Source organism: Cervus elaphus, chromosome 14 (assembly GCF_910594005.1).
Source record: "Cervus elaphus chromosome 14, mCerEla1.1, whole genome shotgun sequence".
Taxonomy (NCBI): domain Eukaryota; kingdom Metazoa; phylum Chordata; class Mammalia; order Artiodactyla; family Cervidae; genus Cervus; species Cervus elaphus.
In genome coordinates, this window is record NC_057828.1 from 53498760 (window position 1) to 53516377 (window position 17618).

Consider the following 17618-nt stretch of genomic DNA (forward strand, 5'->3'; position numbering starts at 1 on the left):
TTTTATAAGTGTAAATTCCAGCCCCCCCCACCACCTTGACCTTAAATTTTTTTTCTTCCTTTTGCCTTGGAGTCCTTTGGAATACAGAGCAGCTTCAAACTTGGTGTTCTGTGTGGGGCTCAAGTGTAACTTCTCGGTCAAGTTGGTGGGGTCTTCCAGATTTTTTTCATTTTCTGCCAGAATCAGTTTTCACACCTGAGCTTCCTCTTCGGGCTCCCAGCATCAACTGAGCAGACTCTGGGGCTAAGCCCTCCAGCCTACTTGGAGCACCTTTGGGGAAAGATAAGTCGTTTTCTTCTAAATGTAAGAATAGTCAACCTGAGATTAATGAATAGGGTGTCTGGGCCTGGTCACGGTGGGAGGTCGCCCAGAAAGGAGAGGCTGGCGATGTTCTCATGGCTCCAAGAGGGTCGTCTTTTGTAAGTTTCGGGTAATTGCTTTGTGAATTATAAAACTACTTGTTTTAAAAAGCGAGTGAATGTGTGATTATAAATACAGTTAATGTGATTTTTTTTTAATGTGATTTTTTAATACCTGCAACCACTTGCTCCCCAAATAGTGAGCTGAAATGCACGTATAATGAACACATTTCCAGATCCTGACTTTATCCTCAGAACTGGAGGCTGGAAGCCTGCATCTAGCATATTTTCCCAATTTCTCTTATGGATCATTTATCATTAATTCCTTCTGGGGTTTAGATTGATTTTTTAAACTGTTTATTCATTTTCATCTTTTCAATTGCATTGTCTTTTAGGCCTTTGATTAGTTTATGTAACTATTCACTTCTCCACTGTGTACTTTCTGTTGTCATGGTGTAAAAGGTAAAAATAAACATGATGTCCATGCCTCGGGGCAACTAAGCTTGTGTACCACGGCTATTGAGCCTGTGCTCTAGAGCCCAGGAGCTGCAACTACTGAAGCCATGTTTCCTAGAGCCTGGGCTCCCCAACTAGAGAAGCCACCTCAATGAGAAGCTCATGCACCACAACAAATAGTTCCCACTTGCCGCAACTAGAGAAAGCCCACCCAGCAACAAAGATCCAGCACGGCCAAATAAATGCATAAAAATAAACATGAAAAAAATAAAAACATGATTTCTAAGACTTGAAAAAAAAAAAACACATCACCACAGCAAGTGTCCATGGATCTAGATTTGGGACTAGACACTGGCTCCAGGCACCAGAATGCTGAGTTTGGCGGCCCCCACCTCACAGATACTTCTGAACACTGCTGGCTGCAACACCCCATATTTGCATGACCTTTCTTGCCAGCAAAATTTGGCTAACATCAGCAGGCCAATGGCTTCCAAATCTTACGTGTTGGCAGAACCTACCTGTACCTAGGATTCTAACTACTACTGAGTCTGGGACATAAAATTTTAACTTTTTAGATTCTGAAAGGAATGGATTGCAAGTCTCAATGGACTACATCCAACACAGATGGACTCAGAAGTAGAAACTTACATATTTAGTATTGGGAAGACAAGAGGGTTCCTATCAGATTTGCTATTACTATTTTTCCTGCTAAAAAAAAAGGGTGAAGTCAACTGTTGCTGAGTGTTTTAGTTTCTCTAGTTATTGCGAAGACAGCAGCAGTGAACTGGCCAGACTGACATTTATTGAAGTCCGTCTTAAGGCTGGCAGTCATGAATTTGTAGAGAACAGTCTGTCCCATTGGGTACTTTCTCCAGTTGTGTTTGGCTCTTTAGGTGTCGGCAAAGGTAAAAAAGGAGCAGTTGGATTCATCCAGGGTTGAAATTCTTATGAAATCCACGTGACAAAAAGACAAGAGAGCAAAGGAGATCAAGGTTGTTGCAAGGGTGTTGTTAAAATTATGGATCATGAAAATAAACAGGGTAAAAAATGAAGAAAGGAGAACTATTAGGAAATAGAAAAGTCAATGGCCTGGCAGCGCTGAAAAGATGGAAAGACACCACAGAGGAGCTGGTAAAGTCTGCAAGCCGATTTTTGTTTTCAGGTACCCTCATTCACACACAGGCTAATCCTGGATATCCCCTAAACAGGGAAAGGGGTAACGTTTAACTCAGAAGGTAGAAAAACATAACTGTGGTCCTACAGCTTTGATGCCACAACTAGGTTCATTCACATCTCTGCTTCACCACTTGTAAGACGCGTGACAACGGGCAATTCATTTACCCTGAAACTCCGTTTTCCCTTCTTCAAAAGTGGGAGAAAAATATTATCGTATGATGGTGAGAGGACTTGAAATAATGCACGTTAAGTGGTTAACACAGTGCCTGGCACACAGGAAGCGCTGAACACGTAGAAGCTGCTACTTTTACATTTGAAACAGAAAACCAAGGAAAGGTTACAATGTGAGAAATTCTAAGCAGAGAGTACTGTTTTACAGAACTTATGGATTGCTATGCGCATGCGCCTGTCCACGAGTTACGCCTAGGACAGGCACTGCGCATGCGCCGGAAGTTGCAGCCGGGAAGCCAGCGAGGTCGGTTCCGCCCGACTCTAACATGGCGGCGCCCTTTGTCTGCTCTGAAGTGCCGTCCCCGGCCTTCTCGCGGCCGTGATGCACCTCCCTCTGCGGTGGGGTCCAGGACATGGCAGGTGAGGGTCAGCAAGCACCCGGGGCCGGGGGAGTCCCAGGAGTCGGGTTGAGGCGGCGGAGGATGGGACGCGGCGGGACGCCGGGGACGGTTGTGTGGGGGAGGGGAGGGAAGTGGACTGGGACTGGAACCCGGACTGAGGGGACCCCGCACAACATGAGGGTGCGGGACAAATGGGTGGGGGGCGCTGCCCGGCGAGCGGGCGGCTAGTGGGCGGGCGGACTGGACTCGCCGTCCCGGCGAGGGAGCGCGAGTCGCCTCCGGGCTGGGTAACACCCCAGCTGGTAGCATCTCCGCCCCCGCCGCCCGGCTGTCACCGCCCCTTGACCCCGCGCGCCGCTGCGGGTGGGCGTTCTGAGGCCGAGAGGTGGCGGGGTGCCCGCGCAGCTCACTTTGGCCGGCGGGGCCGGAGGACACATGCCTGTGAGGGCCTAGGAGGAGTTTGTCGTGGTGGAGACCGATACTGCCCCCGTATGAGATCATTTCATTCATTCATTCGTTCCAGAGACGGTGGTTCAACTCCTGATGAGTTCTGAGGATGGAGCGAGTGGTTAAAAAGTGTAGGCTGTGGAGCCAAGCAGCTGGGTTTGAATCCTGTCTCGGTGCTTGCCAACCGTGTCCTTAGGCACGTTGGTTCCTCGCCTTCTGCCTCGGTTTTCTTATCCTTAAAGCAGGGTTGAGAATAAAACCTGCCTCCTAAAACTATTGTAAAGGTTAAATGAGATAATCGGTGTAAAGTGCTGAGAAGGCCTGCTGGCACAAAGTAAATGCTGTGTGTGCTTGTTGCTGTTGTTTTTTATATCATCGTCATCACTCAGAGCTCAGAAACTCACGTGGGAGACATACTGACATGTACGCAATTCTGACATGATGGAAAAAAGCAGGAAACACTGCGTAGAGGCACCTCACACAGTTTAGGCAAATCCAGGAAGGCTTCTGTTCCCCAGGAAGCAGAACTGGAGGATGCTTGGAGAGTGCAGGCAGAAAAGGGGAAGAGTATTCTCAGTTGAAGATGAAATGTGTGAGAAAGCTGCCTAGGGACAGAGATGAAAGACCCTAAGTGTGGTCTGGTCCTCAGGGGTCTTGTTTTGGGGAGGGAAAGCAGCCATGGGGCATGAGGCATCTTTAGTTTGCCAGCCACGGATCCTGTAGTGGAATTTCCCCTAGGGAAGTTTTTAAACCTAGCCGTGGACTTGCAGTTTTAGGTTAATGAGAACGCATTTAAGAATCAGATTTGTGGATTAGAAAGATCACGCTAGTGAAGACTGTATTAAAGGGAATGGGCCTGGAGGCCAGTTAAGAGGCTACTAGAACTGGGGAGGTGAGAGATGACCATGGCCTTGAGTTAGATTAGGCAGAAGGTGGGGAGAAATGTGTTGAAGGTAGACTTGACCAAAGTTGATGATGACTTAGGTGGGGGATTTAGAGGCCGGGGGAGAGGTCAGGGTTGGCTCTGAATTTTTGACTGGTGGATGGTGATGCTGCTCAGTGGGATAGGGAACAGGATAGGGAGGGGATTTAAGGAGAGAGGATATATTTTGTTTCGAACATGTCTGTTGTAAGTGCCTGTAAAACATTCAAGTGGAACTGTCCATTGGTGATCTAGCATCCATCAAAAGTCACTACAGTTGTGGGAAGGGATGTGTCCCCTGCGTGAGGGTCTGGAGTGGGAAGCACGATGTCTGGGACATCCCTGGGGAATGCTAGTGCTGTAGGACTACTTGGCCACAGCCTCATTGCCTTTGCTTATCAACCTTGTGTTACGTCTTCCGGTCAGCAGGCTTCCCCGAGTGTAGGGGGCTTTCCTGAGTGTAGGGACTGGGACTAGCTTTATTCATCTTTGTGTCCCAGCTGTCCAGCACAGGGTCTGGCAGGCAGCAGCCCAGTCACAATCCAGTGTAACATTTATTGAGCGCTGCCTTTGTGCCAGACTCTGTGCTCAGTGCTCTGCATTTGCCTGTATTTGGTGTATATAAGAGCAGCTCTTAGAATCCTGCAGGTTCTCATCAGATTTTCCACTTGGTCTTTGATTCAGGTAATGAGCTGGAGGAGGAGAGCCAAGCTGGAGTTTCCCCAGACAAACTGTCGGAACAGAGTAGCCTGGGCTACTTGGAAATCTGAGGTATGTCTGTTAAGACTCAAAGATGAAACAAACCAGGAGGTCAGTTTGTTTGTCCCTCTTCTCTAGACGCAGTGTGCTTCAACTCACCCTTTCAAGACGACTTTTTCTTTAAAGTGTACAGTAATGACAGAATCCTAGTTAGTTTGGTTGGGAGAATGTTGATAATATTGTTGTCATTTTGCTGACAAAGATCATGCTAGATTAATCCCTGGGCAGTTTTAATTAAGTGCAATCTAAAGTGCTCCAAAATATAGTGGCTGAAAGGAAATAGAAATTTATTCCTGTCCCTTAACAGTCTGGGAGTAGGTGGTCCAGAACTGGTCAGGGCAGCTCACTCTGTTCTTCGAAGTCATCCAGAAGCAAGGTTCCACTGATCATGTGGCTCTCCTTTCTCAAACCCTGGCTTCCACCTCATGGACTGAGCAGGCTGCTCTGGATCCTGCCATTGTGTATGCACTCCGTGTGGCAGAGAGGGAAAGACAGAGTAGGGAGCACATACCCATTCCTTTTAAGGTTCTAATGTTTAAAGATACATACTTTTGTACAATCTGTCCCCAAACCCCAGCCTCTGGTGTACAACCAAAGGAGGAATCACGATTGTTCCAATGCTGGAGGGAAGCTGGCTGAGAGAACCTGTTCTGTTCCCAGTGTGACCGGATTGCTGACTCTGATGGTTAGGCCTGAGGGGTGTCCGTTCACTGGTGAGACAGGGTGGGGTGTGTCCCCTGGGCCCCTGGGACCCTAAGGCAGGCTCCTCTGGCTTTGGGTCGTTCGTGTTGCTTGGGTCCAGGGAGTCCAGGCTTGCTCACACAGCCAGTGTTTCTGTGCCTGATGTGTCAGACACTGCACTGGGGGCTCGGGTTGAGGAGATGAGGGAGATGGGTCCCGGGATCAAGGTGCTCTTAGCCACATGGGTAATCACAGTGTGGGCTTCCCAGGTGACTCAGTGGTAAAGAACCTACCTGCCAATGCAGGAGACACAGGATCAATCCCTGGGTCAGAAAGATCCTCTGGAGAAGGAAATGGCAATACCACTCCAGGATTCTTGCCTGGAGAATCCCATGGACAGAGGAGCTTGGCGGGCTACAGTCCATGGGGTTGCAAAGAGTCGAACACAACAGAACAACTAGACAACAAAAAACTGAATTTCTGGGGTATGAGGTGCTGAACTTCTAAGTCAAAGACACTTGAGCCTAACATACCTGGTCTTTATACTTACTAGCTGTGTGCCTTTGGACAAAGTACTTGACTTCTCTAAGCCTCCATTTCCTCGGGGGTGTAGTGGGAATAATGATGACCTCATGCTAGCTTTATTGGGTGGAATTATTAATGAGGTAATGCATGTAAAATGCTTTATCTAGTCTTTGAGTCCACAGTTGGTATCTAGTGTTTCTATGTGTTAATTAGGAGAGGATGACCTAACAACAACCTCTTATGAGGGTCAAGAAAGAAAGTGTGCAGAGTTGAGGAAGAAAAAAATGCTTAGGGTGGGAAAGTAACTAACGCTATCATGTCTGACCCAGTTCCTGTCCCAGACAACTGTTCACCACGTCTGTGTGTCCTCGTGCCGGGCCTTCTGTGCACATGCATGCCTGTATGTGTGTACAAGAGAGACATTTTAAAGTGTCAGGTGGCTTGATTTTGTTGCACATAAACTGAGCCTGCAGTCTAGAATGCCAAAAGGGCAGCCTCTGTGGGCAGAGCTTCAGTTTGAACAGTTTGCCACAAAAAAGACCAGGTGTCCCACTCTCTACCGTCCTGGAATTCCCCCAAGGATGGTGCCACATGGGTGGCACAGAGGTTCTCAGACCTGGTGTCTGGCAGGGTAACAGACACCACCAAAGGGCGGGACTCCAACCTCACAGGAAGCGAAAAACTCCAAGTACATTTTGTGCACAAAGCATATTGTCCTGGAGACCATAATTTACCATAATCTACTTCATTTACCAGCCACATGTTTAAATGACTGAAATAATAGAGGTTACAAAGAGTAAGCATTTTAGCACCAAGTGATTTTAGCGTTTGCTCTGGGTGTGTGTGTTCAGTGTCAGCATAGGTGTCTGGCACTCTCAGAGGTCCTCATGGGTATCAATAGCCTAACAGTCTGAGGGCTACCTACGGTTGACCTCAATGCTGTAGTCACAGATGCATACAGAAAGCCAGGGCTCTTACATTCACACCTGCTTGTTAGGAATTGGAGAGATCAGCCTTGAGCTTCAAAGGAAGGAAGCAGAGGGCATGGTTAGAGTTGAGAGTTGCTCACTCGTGTTTAAAGAGCAGCATGCAGAGCCTCAGAGGTGACAGTTCCTGCTGAGAGTCTAGACCCAGCCTGAAAGCGGCCTTGGTGGGTTCATTGTCGCATCAAAAATGTACTCAGCTTCTGGTCTTAAAAGGTCTGGCAGTAGAACCTGTTCCCCCTACCCCACCCACCCCACTTCCTCTACTGACCCGATTCATCTAAGCAGTACCTTTCCTGTCCAGAGTAGAAGGCTCCAGGGCCCAGTGGGAAGTTGTCTCCAGCTCAGGAGCCTGGGTGGTGAAGCATTTCTCATTACTGTAGTCTCAGGGCTGGGTGGGCCCCTGTCAGGGACTTTCCTGGTTGAGTGTAACTCAAGTCAGCTGCCCAAGTTAATGCTTCAAATCATGGCCTAAAGTCAGAAGTAACATTGTTTAATTTTGTAAGTTGTCTTGTTTAATATTGAGTAGATACAAAAGAATATATACCACCTGAAGGATAATCTTACAAGGAGCACCCATATACCCATCACCTCCTTTACACTAAAGAATGTTACATTACCTTTGAAGTGCCCCTCCCTGATCCTGTCCTCTCCCTCCCCAGCGTAATCACTGGATTTGGCATTTACTGTGTCCATGCTTTTCTTTTCTTTTCTTTTTTAGTGTTCTTTCTTTTTTGGCCCCATGACTTGTGGGATCTTAGTTCCCTGACCAGGGATTGAATCCAGGCCATGGCATTGCAAGTGCCAAGTCTTAACCACTGAGTCGCCAGGGAATTCCCATCTCTTGCTTTTCTTTATAGTTTTACCACATGTGTTTGTGTTGCTAAGCAATGTTATTAGTTAATTTTGCATGATTTTGAACTCAGTACATTATCTTGTTTTTTTCAGTGATCTAAATTTTTTGCTTAACATGTGTTCTTGAGATTAATCCATGTTGTATATAGGTGTATTTCATTTTCACTGGTGAGTTATGTTCCGTTGTATGAGAATTTACATATCCTTTCTATTGTTGATGGACATTTGTTTTCAGTATTTTGCTGAGACAGACAGTGATACGGTGACCATTCCTGGGGCACGCGTATGCAGCCTATCAGCATACACCCCAGGGAGGAGGACCGAATCCTAGGGTATGTGCATCTTCAGTTTGACTAAATACAGTGATACCAAGTCATTTCCAGAGTGGTTTCCCCAGTTTACTCAGCTGGCAATTCTGCCTGCTTCACATCCTCCGAACAATGGTATCATCAGATTTAAGACTTTATACTAATGTGTTGGAAGCTCAGTGGTACCGCACGTGGTCTTGATTTGCATCTTCATGGTTATTAGTGGGTTGAGCATCTTTTCATGCACTAATGGATCATTCAGTTTTCAGCTTCTCTGAAAAAATGACTTAAATCTTTCTGCTCATTGTTTTATTATATGGAAACTTTTTTTCTCCTTGTTTTTTTTGTTTTGATACTAATCATTTGTCAGTTAGATGTGTTGAAACTATCCACTTCCAGTTTGTGGCTTGTCTTGTCACTCTAGTTTATTTTTAATGAATAGAAATTCTTAGTTTTAATGTCATTTATTGACTTTTTCTTAATAGTTAGCACTTATTTCTTTTTAAGAACTTTCTCCCTGCTTCAGGTTTATAAAGGTATTTCCCCGTGTATTGTCTTCCAGATGTTTTATGATTCTTACCTTTTACTCAAAGCTCTTTTTTTTTTTTTACTCAAAGGTCTTTAGTCTGTTCATAATAATTTTTGTATATGGTTTGAGATAGGAGATAAGTTTTTCCTTTTTTTAAATAAACACATCAGATTAAGCCTGTACTATGTATTGAAAAAATACATTCCTTTCTTGTGGATCTTTAAAGTCAGCAGTAACCACTATCGTACATCAAGTGTCCACAAATGTATGGGCCTATTTCTGGGCTCTTTACCATCTATCTCTGTCTGTGTGCCAATATCCCACCGATTTAATTTCTCAGTTCTTTTACTTTTTTTTTCTATTTTTTGTTTATGTATTTGGCTGCACCAGGTCTTAGATGCAGCACACAGAATCTTTGATCTTTTAGTTGTGGCACATGGGATCTTTACTTGCAGCTTGCAAACTCTTAGTTGCAGCATGTGGGATCTAGTTCCCTGACCAGGAGATCGAACCCAGGTCCCCTCCACTGGGAGTGGGATTCTTAAGCCACTGAGCCACCAGGAAAGTCCCTCTAAGTTCTTTTTTTTTTCTCTAAGTTCTTATATAACAATTCTTGGTATCTGGTAAGGCTTTGGCTTTCTACCATTTTCATTTTGGATTATGCTTATCAAATTCCATAAAAATTGTTGGAGTCTTTTATTAGAATCACTTTGAATTTTGTTAGAATTGAATTTATTACATGTCAGTTTGGATAGAGGTAATGTTTTTATGATATTGATCTTCTGATTCATGAACATGGCATATCCCTCAATTTACATGACTTGCCACATTCTAATTTTGTGAAGTGAAGGTCGTTCAGTTGTGTTCAACTCTTTGCGACCCCATGGACTATACAGCCCCTGGGATTCTCCAGGCCAGAATACTGGAGTGGGTAGCCATTCCCTTCTTCAGGCAATCTTTCCAACACAGGGATCAAACCCAGGTCTCCCTCATTGCAGGTGGATTCTTTACCAGCTGAGCCACAAGGGAAGCCCAAGAATACTGGAGTGGGTAGCTTATCCCTTCTCCAGCAGATCTTCCTGACTTAGGAATTGAACCGGGGTCTCCTGCATTGCAGGTGGATTCTTTATCAACTGAGCTATCAGGGAAACTTTAGTCAGTGTCTTTACACTTTACTCCCAAGCAGTTAGGACCTTATCACACTTTAATTCCTAATACTCCCTCCTCAACTTCCATTCCATAGGTGTGTAGTTTAGTTCTTTTATTTTTTGGTTGTGCTGGGTCTTCACTGCTGCATGGGCTTTCTCCGGTTATGGCGAGTGGGGGCTGCTCTTCCTTGTGGTGGCTTCTCTTGTTGCTGAACCCAGGCCCTAGGCACATGGGCTTCAGTAGTTGCAGCACATGAGCTAAGTAATTGTGATGCCCTGGCTCAGTTGCTCTGTGGCATGTGGGGTCTTCCCAGACCAGGGATCAAACCGGTGACTCTTGCCAGGTGGATTCGTAACCACTGGACCACCAGGGAAGCCCCTAGATACACTTACTTCTTATTTACTATTTTAGTTGGTCCTCACTCCTTGCATCAAATACTTTCATTTTGGGATCACTTTTTATCTACCTGATGTGCATCTTTTACAGTGTGACTTTGGGCTGTAGTCCATGGGGGGCCATCTAGTGGTTACAGATTCTCCCAGAGGGATTGTACACCTCTCCATCTGGTGCCTTGATTTGATATAGGCTGTTTTCTATGCTGTTTTCTTTCCACTAAGATATAACCCTTTGGGACCCAGCTTAATTCTGGAGGGACCTCCCTTTTTGGGGGTAGGGGGAGAATCTGAGCTTGCCCAGTTCTGCAGATGCCCTTGCTGCCCACCCGCAAAGCTCCACTTGCTATCTGAATTCCAGCCTTTGCTTAAGTTTGTTTGACCTGTCAGTATTCCTTGTTGATTTGCCAGTTCTTTGATGCATTTTAAAAGATGTCATACAGTTTTTCTTCAGCATTTGTAGCCCTGTGTAGTGAGAGTCAGCCAGGGTACCTGATAATGCTGTGTTGTTGTTTACTTGCTAATTCATGTCTGACTCTTTTATGACCCCATGGACTGTAGCCTGCCAGGCTCCTCTGTCCATAGGATTTCCCCAGGCAAGAATATTGGGGTAAGTTGCCATTTTCCTTCTCCAGGGGATCTTCTTGACCCAGGGATCAAACCCGGGTCTCCTGCATTGGCAGGTGGGTTCTTTACCACAGAGCCATCAGGGAAGCCCTTACCTGGTGTGCCATGCTTTCATAAACTTAAGATGCTTCAGAGTTTCAATTTTATGTTTCATTTGGCAGTTGCAAACTGAAGATCAGAACTAAGACTTAATATTGCTCATTTCTGACTTTTTAAAAAATACATAACATGTTTTGTAACACTAATTAGAATAAGGAAAGGGAGTTGCTAGTTAATGACAGAGAATTTGCCCTTTGGGGACAGACTGAGGATCCAGTGACTCAAGAATTCTGTCTGTCCATGGAAGTTTTGTCTCTGTTTAAAGTGAAAAGAGCACACCTCATAGAGTATGGTGGACTTTGGCCTTGGATCCAGGCATGTCATTGAGACCTGGGTGGAATGACAACCTCTCTAAGCCTTATTTTGCTCATCTGCGCAGCGAGGGTGATCATATTACTACTCTCCCAGAGAATTAATACGAACACTTGATGAGGTTGCGTGTATGTAGGAAACACGGCAGGCAGGTTGCCCCGGCAGCTATTCCAGTTTTTCCCTAGTGGCTGCTGTTGGACTTGTGCGCCCCACGTGCCACTGCCCTTGGGAAACAGCGAGCCAACTATTTCTCTTGCCAGTAACCTCCCCTCAAGTGTCCATCATAGTGGGACTTATTATTAGCATGGCTCTGTTTTCTCTGGACCCAGTCCCACAGTCCTTTACCAGGACTCACTCTTTCCTTACAGCTGGGTAATACCCCATCAGGTTGGGAAATCGTAGCCTCCGCATGGTGGGCTCTCTGGTCAGTTACTCATATCCAGGCATTTTTAATTTGTACCTAACCAATGAACGCATTTAGAATCTGCATTGGTGTTGACAGGCTGCAGTCTGACACAGTGTACCACTTTCTGCTTCTGCTCGCTGGGAATGTGCCCTGGCCCACAGTGGAAACTCAGTCTTTTCAATCTTTGCCACCTTGAAACTGGAAGTGGTAACTTGTGCTTATTTATATCTGATTATTAGTAAGGTTAAACATCTTTTTTCTGTATCGAGTATATTGACCACACTCATTTTTCATTTGTGAATTTCCTGTTCATTTCTTTGGCTTATTTTTCTGTTGGAAGATTTTTTTCTTGCTATTTAATTTTTAATAACAGCTTTATTGAGACAGTCACATACCATGCAATTCACCTATTTTAAGTGCACAATCCAGTGGCACAATTCACAAAGTTGTGCAGCCATCACAACCAGAACATTTTCGTCATCCCCAGGAGAAACCTGCCACCGAGTCATTCCCCGTTTACCTCTTGTCTCCCCCAGCCTGAAGCAACCATTTTCTATCATTATGGATTTGCCTATTTTAGGCATTTCGTATAAATGGAATCATGCATCTTAGTCTTTTGTGGCTGGCTTCTTTCACATAGCACGATATTTTCAAGGTTCAATTCAAATTGTAGCACGTTATCAGTAATTTCTTATTATCAAATAATTCTCTGCATGCCTCATTTTATTTACTTATTCATTAGTTAATGGACATTTGGACTGTTGTCTTTTTAAAAAAATTAAGTAATTTCTGACCGTGCTAAGTCTTCGTGGCTGCACGTAGGCTTTCTCTAGTTGCAGCGAGCAGGGGCTCCTCTTTAGTTGCTGTGCAGGCTTCTCATCGCAGTGGCTTCTCTGGTGGCGCGTGGGCCCAAGGGCCTGTGGGCTCAGTAGTGGAGCACAGGCTTAGTGGTCCCACAGCATGGATAATCTTTCTAGACCAGAGATCCAACCTGTGTCCCCTGCAATGGCAGGTGGATTCTTGACCTCTGGATGACTAGGGAAGTCCTGTTTTGACCTTTTGACTGTTACGAATAATGCTGCTGTGAACATTTGTCTACAGGCTTTGTGTGGACATATGTTTTCATTTGATTAAAGTTCTTTATATTTTGGGACTGTTAACCCTTATTTCCCATATAGGCTGTAAATATCCCGCCCCCCCCCCCCCCCAGTTTATATTTGCATTTGGAAAGTTGAGAAGATAAGGGTAGAAATGTGAATGAGACAGAACATTTAGGTTTCTGACCTGTCTTTCATGCCCTTAAGAATTAAGTTCGGGTACCATCGCTTTCTCATCATGGTCCCATTAAGTGGCCCCTTGGGACTGACCTGCTTCCTTATATGGCCTTGCAGGTGCTCTGTCTGTCTCTCTTTCTTTGCCTCTGTCTGTCTCTTGGCCTGCCTGCCCTCGGACCAGCAACCAGGCAGTGCTTAGGGTGGTTTCCAAGTTTCACTCAGAAGCTCGCACTTCAAAAGGGGCTGGCTGAAAAACCGCCAGGGTTGCAAGTCATTCGTTAAAAAGGCTTCCAGCAGCTTTGCTGATTCATGCTGCTGCAGGTGGTGGGTGGAGGGGCAGGAGGCCGGCAGCACTGTTTCTTCAAGGGCCAGGTCGGGGTGAGCTGCTTCTCATCCTCCCAGGGCTGCTGTCCAAACATCGCTGTCTTCTGGGGCAGCACTCAGCATCTGGATTTGAGGAGCCTAACAGTTTGAAGAAATCCTTGGAAGTAGAGGCACTGAATTCTTGACCACTTTTTGTCCAGGCCTATCTTAAGTTTTTGAGGTCTCTGAAAATACTCCTCTAAAATATCCTTACTTTTAGTTTTTCCCAGTCAAGTTTTACCAAATATTAACTTCAGTTTAATCCTATATGGAATACTGAATGTACAGTTTGATGTTGGCTTATATAGGTCATAGATATGCATATATAGTTCAGAGTTGATGTTCATGTCGCCTTTCCCTTCTCCAGGGGATCTTCCCAGCCCAGGGACTGAACCCAGGTCTCCCGCATTGCAGGCAGATTCTTTACCAGCTGAGCCCGAAGGGAAGTCCAGGAATACGGGAGTGGGTAGCCTGTCCCTTTTCCAGCAGATCTTCCTGACCCAGGAATCATACCAGGGTCTCCTGAGTTGCAGGCAGATTCTTTACCAACTGAGCTGTCAGGGACATCCCAGTATATGGTTCATAGTTGATGTTCATGTCCTTTATGGTTCATGTTCCTAGTTGGAAATCATAAGATTTCCAATATAAGGAAAGTTTTAGATGAAAAAAAAAAAAAACAAACTGCTAGGTGCTAGGTAAATATGTCATTTTCATGTCATTCACATGGTATCTGTTATACTTCAAATGCATGCATTTGTAATCTTCAGTCTTATTAATGAAATCATTTACTCGACATTTATTAAATCTGAACAGTAGAAGGGACCTTCAAAGTCACTAATCCTAATGAGAAAACAAACCCAGAAAAAGTCAGTCACATGAAAAATCATGTGCTACATTGAAGTTCAGATACATACAGATACCTTCTAGTAATTATTAATAGTATTCAACTTCTTTATTTTGGATTCTTGATCTTAACTAGCACCTTGGGACGACTAATCCTTCCTTTGGAATTGTCATGTTTTATCTTCTTTCTCAATGAAAGCTGCTTTGCTCCTCCAAAATCATCATGTTCCTTGTAGAATAGCAGGTGGCATTTGCTTGGCCAAGTACAAAGCACCTCTGCCTTGCCTTCTGGTTACTGTTGAGTGGAAGAAGCTTTGCAGTTTGCAGGACCTTTTTCTGATCTTTTTTCAGGTTGAAGCTTTATCTGTCATGGGTGCCTGGCTTACTGATGAGATTTTACGTCCATTTTTATTTTTATTATTTTAAATTTATTTTTTTTTTAATTTATTTTTAGAATTTTTATTTGGTAGTGCTGAGTCTTAGTTTCGGCACACAGGATGTTTAGTTGCAGCATGCAAATTGTTAGTTGTGGCGTGTGTGATCTAGTTCCCTGACCAGGGATCAAACCTGGGCCCCCTGCATTGGGAGCGCAGAGTCTTAGCTACTGGACCACCAGGGAAGTCCCTATGTCCATTTTTAGAAGGTAGGGCAGGGAGGCGAGTGTTGCGTTCCCCGCTTTCCTGTTACAGATTGATGTTTCTGGCCTGGGTTTGTGTATAATAACAATGATGGCCATCAGCAACTTTGTGAAGTGGACACTTTTAGTATCATCCCCGTTTCACAGAAAGGAAACTGAGGTACAGAGATTTAAGTACTCTTGCACGAGGGACTTAATTAATTAGCTTTGGCTGGATTCCAAGGCAGGAGTTTTAACCGGGTCGGAGGAGTCAGCTCCCTGAAGTCTGAACTGTGTGTGTGACTCCCAGGAGAGGCCTTCAGGGCCATCGCAGAGTCAGAGGGGTTCATCCGTGTCTGGAAAAGGCCACCAGCTGCTCTTCTAGGGGATTTTCCATTTTGTCCCCTTAAGGAATTTTTGCTCATCAAGTTTTCCCAAGTGACACATTCTTTGTGCAAATTACCATAATGTTCCATTTCCCTTATGAGAAATTTTTTGCTTTTGAGAAGTTTTCAGTCACCAGGTCTCGCAGAAAATATCTGAAAGGTTATGGTTAAGAGAAAGTGAAGAAGCTCTGACTTTATGGACATTTTCTTTCTCTCTTTTCTTCTTTCTCCCCTCCTTCCCTCTGTGTTTTACTTTCTCAGTTTTAATATTTTAATTGATAACATTTACAAGTGGTAAAATAAAACAGAAAAACCCAGACAGGATACAAGAGTGAAGAGTGTAACTCCTTTCCATCCTTCCCCTGCTGCTGTGAGGGGATCCCCGTTACCAGGTTCTTGTACGTCCCTCCAGAGTTGCAGGCATTTTTCTTTGAAATGTGAGTAAGAGGTTATAATTCTCAGCCTGGGGTGTGGTGGTGGACAAACAGCATGGCCCAGCTTCTCCCGGGCAGGGTCGAGTACTAAATGGTAAGGGATGGTACTTAAAGCTTTCAAAGGATGCTGTGATATTCAACAGGAGTACTGCTTGCGCATGCTGCTCAGAAAGACCCACAGTGAGTGTGTTGGGTTCTGGGCACCCAGTCAGCCTCACCCGGCACCAGCCTGGGGCTGACACTGTCCCATTCCTCTTGTCCTGCGGGGCCAGCACTGCGAGACTTCCTGAGTTGTTTTTCTGCTTCTGCTGTTGCCCTTTTAGCCTCTCCACACTCATGCAGCCAGAGTGACCTTTCAGAAACGTGAGTCTAACTGTGGCCATCTTGCTTAAATCTGGCATGACTCCCATCGGCTGGGGGTGAGGCTGAGTCCTGGTGTGATGGGCGTGGCCTCCAGCCTGTCTCTCCACTTGGATTTCTCACCACTTTCTCTACTTGCTTTCCCCCCATTAACCCTTTGCTCCCACAATCAGTTCCTCACCTCGGTAAATGACACTGCCACTTGGCCAGTTTCTCAGGCTAAAAATTTTGCTGTCATCCTTGACTCCTTTCTTTTCTCACAACCGACATCTTCCTTGATCAGCCTTTCTGTTGGCGTCACCAAGACATATCCCTAATGTGACTACTTCTCACCTTTCCGCCTACAGCTTGTTGGAGGCCACCTTCCTCTCTGGCTTCTCTGCTGGTGTTCCTATGTCCACACTTGCCACCTTGCTGTCAGTCTTCTGTTCTCAGCCCCACCCCACCCCCAGGACATACCAGTCTACTTAGAAGAAACTCCAAAGCCTGACTTGCCTCTGAAACCTTGAGTGATCTCAGCCTCTACTGCTGCCAACCTCGGTGCCTCTCATCCTCCTGCTCCCTTCCCCCTTTTCAGGCACTCTGGCCCCTTTGGCCAAGTAACATCTGTCTCGGGACCTTTGCTTTTGTCCTTCCGTATGTCTTTAATTGTCCCTGAGCTTGTGGTGGCATGACTCGCTCTTTACTCCACCAGGTCTTTGCTTCAATGTCACCTCCTCAGAGAGCTCCTCCTTGACCCTTTTCTCAGTTAATAACCTTGGCTTGCTTTGGTTTTCTTCACAGCACTGAGTATGTGACATTATGTAGTGTGTTGATTTATTACCTGTCTTAGGCTCAGAGTGGGGATACTGTCCCTAAGGCGAGCACAGAGTAAGCACTCATTAAATGTGTGTGTGATTCTTTAGTCTCTGTTTATATGTTTCCTGTTTTATGGATGGAGGACCCCAGAGGGGAGTACAGTAAGTATATGGGCAGCTGTATCACACCACAGAGCTTCTGTATTTTAGGGGAGATTTCTCATTCACATGCATAGAACTGTTTTCTCAAATATGTATTGCTGCTGTTGTGATTAACAGACTGGAAGTTCACTTTTCACAGTGGCTTTGTCTATTAGTTTTTCAGTAGCAAGCACCAAAAGTATAATGATCATTTTATAAGGGTCCACAGAATATTTTTTTTTTTTTCACAGAATATTTTGACCTTGAATCAGTCATATTCCACACGGCCAGGAATCTGTTCTGTACCAGGCCTATTCCCCAGCTTGATTTGAGAGCAAGGTCCTAGGTGCTATAAACAGCTGTAAGGAAGAAACAAGAAGTCGGCCCACCCAGCAATGAATATATTACTTATTTATTTTTAATTAATAAATTGTATATGTTTATTTTTAGCTGTGTTGGGTCTTCACTGCTGCGTGGGCTTTTTCTCTAGTTGTGGTGAGCGGGGGCTACCCTCTAGGAGCAGTGTGCTGCTTCTCATTGCAGTGGCTTCTCTTGTTGCAGAGCACAGGCTGTAGGGGGAGTGGGCTTCAGTAGTTGCCACTCCCGGGCTCTGGAGCACAGGCTCAGTAGTTGTGGCTCCCGGGCTTAGTTGTCCCACAGTATGTGGGATCTTCCTGGATCAGGGATCAAATCCATGTCTCCTGCATTGGCAGGCGGTTTCTTTACCACTGAGCCACCAGGGAAGCCCAGCAGTGAATTTATTAAACTTGGTAGGAGAAGGCATGTACTGGTGTAATTTCAGGCTGTGTCCATGTGCCACCACCCTCAGGGAGTACTGGGCAGAGAA

The 17618-nt window shown here is 45.3% G+C and overlaps 1 protein-coding gene across 2 annotated transcripts in view; it reads left to right on the top strand.

Moving 5' to 3' along the window:
* The first annotated feature begins 2456 nt into the window (after positions 1 to 2456).
* The window catches only part of ZBTB17 (zinc finger and BTB domain containing 17), a 29833-nt gene continuing 14671 nt past the window's right edge, over positions 2457 to 17618 (top strand). For both annotated transcript variants that reach the window (XM_043924129.1, XM_043924130.1), the window contains exons 1-2: positions 2457 to 2582; positions 4617 to 4703. The gene's annotated coding sequence lies outside the window, so the exon portion shown is untranslated. The remainder of the gene's footprint in view (positions 2583 to 4616; positions 4704 to 17618) is intronic.